At 26.2% G+C, this 2,500-nt stretch overlaps 1 protein-coding gene across 4 annotated transcripts in view; it reads left to right on the top strand.

Annotated features, from left to right (window-relative positions):
- Window positions 1-2,500, top strand: part of LOC130240354 (protocadherin alpha-C2-like) — an 83,783-nt gene that overhangs the window by 56,450 nt on the left and 24,833 nt on the right. The window lies entirely within an intron of this gene.

The raw sequence follows: 2,500 nt of genomic DNA, 5'->3' as shown, positions 1-2,500 counted from the left end.
AGAACTAGGTAAACAAGACTAGGGTCAGAAAACAGGAAAACAAGACTAGGAAAACGCGTTGAAATGTCACTTTACAGATAACAAGACTCGGCAATGGAAGTGAGAGTGTGTGCTGTTTAAATAGTGTCTGCAATCAGACTTTGACAATGCTCAGGTGGTGCGAGTGTAATTAGTCATAATGAGGAAGCATGTGTGTTTGTGAACGGAGTGCATGTATGAAAATGTAGTCCATGAATGGCGGATTTGTAGTCCATGTGAATGTGTGTGAGATCCAGCAATCTAGGAAGTTACGATCGCTGGTGATCGTGACACTCATAAAATGTATTTGACATAAATAAACCATGAGTAGTTTTATGATATAAGAGAAGGCTGGAAAATTGAACAGAAGGGTCTAACAGCAAGCGTCTGAAATGCTTTTTCTGTGACAAGTTGATTTTGTGATGTTCGGGAATGACCCGAGACGCTTGATGTTTTCAGGACACAAAGCTAATCCTTTCTTAACACACTGCCAGCTGCACACAGATCTACAGAGGGAACATGGAGAGCGATAGCACGCCTTTTTAAAAGCTAAAGAAACCTCCTGCCTGGTTTGATTTTCTGCCACTGGCCATTTGTAAGGCTGTTTTTCTAATGCAGACACACGGACGTGGGTGTACACAGTCAACATAAAATGGCGTTTGCACACATTTTACTTCCATAATATGGCGTATTTCCAATTTAAATGGGATGTTATTTAATGCTAAAAAATTGAGCAAGAAGGTGTGATTTTTGTGTGCACACTGATGCAAGCTGTAATCTTGGAGTTGAGTGTGACTGTCTGCAGAGAAAAAAAACTAATCCTTAATCTCTAATCCAAGCCTCTAAATTCCAGTTTTCACAGAAGACCTACATATAACCCAGCTCAATCATTCAGCCCAGGTCAAACACAAACCCTACTTTCAGGCCACACACTGTTCTGTTATAATATAGGACACTGTCTGGTTTCTCATAGTGTGGGGTCTGAGTAACAGTTTAATATGCATTTATATTTAAGATATAATAAGGTGGATGATCTGAAAAGCTCATTAATGTAAATAAGATTAAAATTAGAATTAAATAAAACTTAATTCTGTCAATTATTACCACAAATATTCACAACATCGACAACACTTTTTTGAAACGCTATCATTGCTGAATTTCCTGAATGAGTTTATGACTGATCAATATTGACAGTGATTAAATGAACTGAACTAAACTAAATTGTTAGAATTTTGACTAAATTGTCTTCATTAGAGCTGCGTCACAGATTAAACTGACTTAATTTCAAGTTATTTGAATTTTTGTAACAGTTATATGTTATATGGTTTATTAATGTAAGCTGCTTTTAAAATCGGTATCTTATACAACACAATATGTGACTTTTAGAATATAATTTATATTTTAAATGTATAATAAATATGCAATTATTATTATTAATAATATTAATAATAATGACAATAATAATAATAATAATAATAATAACAATGACAAGGATAATAATAATAATAATAATAATAATAATAATAATAATAATAATAATATAATAATAATGATGATGATGATGATGATGATGATGATGATGATGATAATAATAATACTAATAATAATATTAATAATAATGACAATAATAATAATAACAATGACAATAATAATAATAATAATAATGATAATAATGATAATAATAATAATAATAATAACAGCAATGATAATAATAATAGTAGTAATAATAATAATAATAATACTAATAATGATAATAATGATGATGATGATGATGATAATAATAATAATGACAATAATAATAATAATAATGATAATAATAATAATGATAACAATGATAATATAGATGATGATGATGATGATGATGATGATGATAATAATAATAATGACAATAATAATAATAATAATAATAATAATAACAATTACAATGATAATAATAATAATAACAACAATGATAATAATAATAATGATGATGATGATAATAATAATAATGATAACAATGATAACAATAATGATAATAATAATGATAATAATAATAATAATAATAATATGTATAACTAACAACAAAAAAACTAAAATAGAATAAATCTATATCTAAAAATACAATAATAATAATAATAATAATAATATAATAATATAAAAATAATAATAAAAATACAATAATAATAATAATAATAATAATAATGATGATGATGATGATGATGATGATGATGATGATGATGATGATGATGATGATGATGATAATAATAATGATGATGATGATAATAGTAATAATAATAATAATAATAATAATAATAATAATAATAATAATAATAATATGTATAACTAACAACAAAAAACTAAAATAGAATAAATCTATATCTAAAAATACAAAAAAAAAAAACTAAAAATGTTAAAGTCCTGATATATGTTTTATTATGTAAAAAGGAATGCAGTAAAAATTGTAGTAAATCAAACGCATTTGATTTTTTTTTATTTCTGAAAC

This window comes from Danio aesculapii, chromosome 14, assembly GCF_903798145.1.
Source record: "Danio aesculapii chromosome 14, fDanAes4.1, whole genome shotgun sequence".
NCBI lineage: Eukaryota > Metazoa > Chordata > Actinopteri > Cypriniformes > Danionidae > Danio > Danio aesculapii.
The sequence above is the reverse complement of the archived record's forward strand: the minus strand, read 5'-3'. Positions and strand labels throughout refer to the sequence as shown.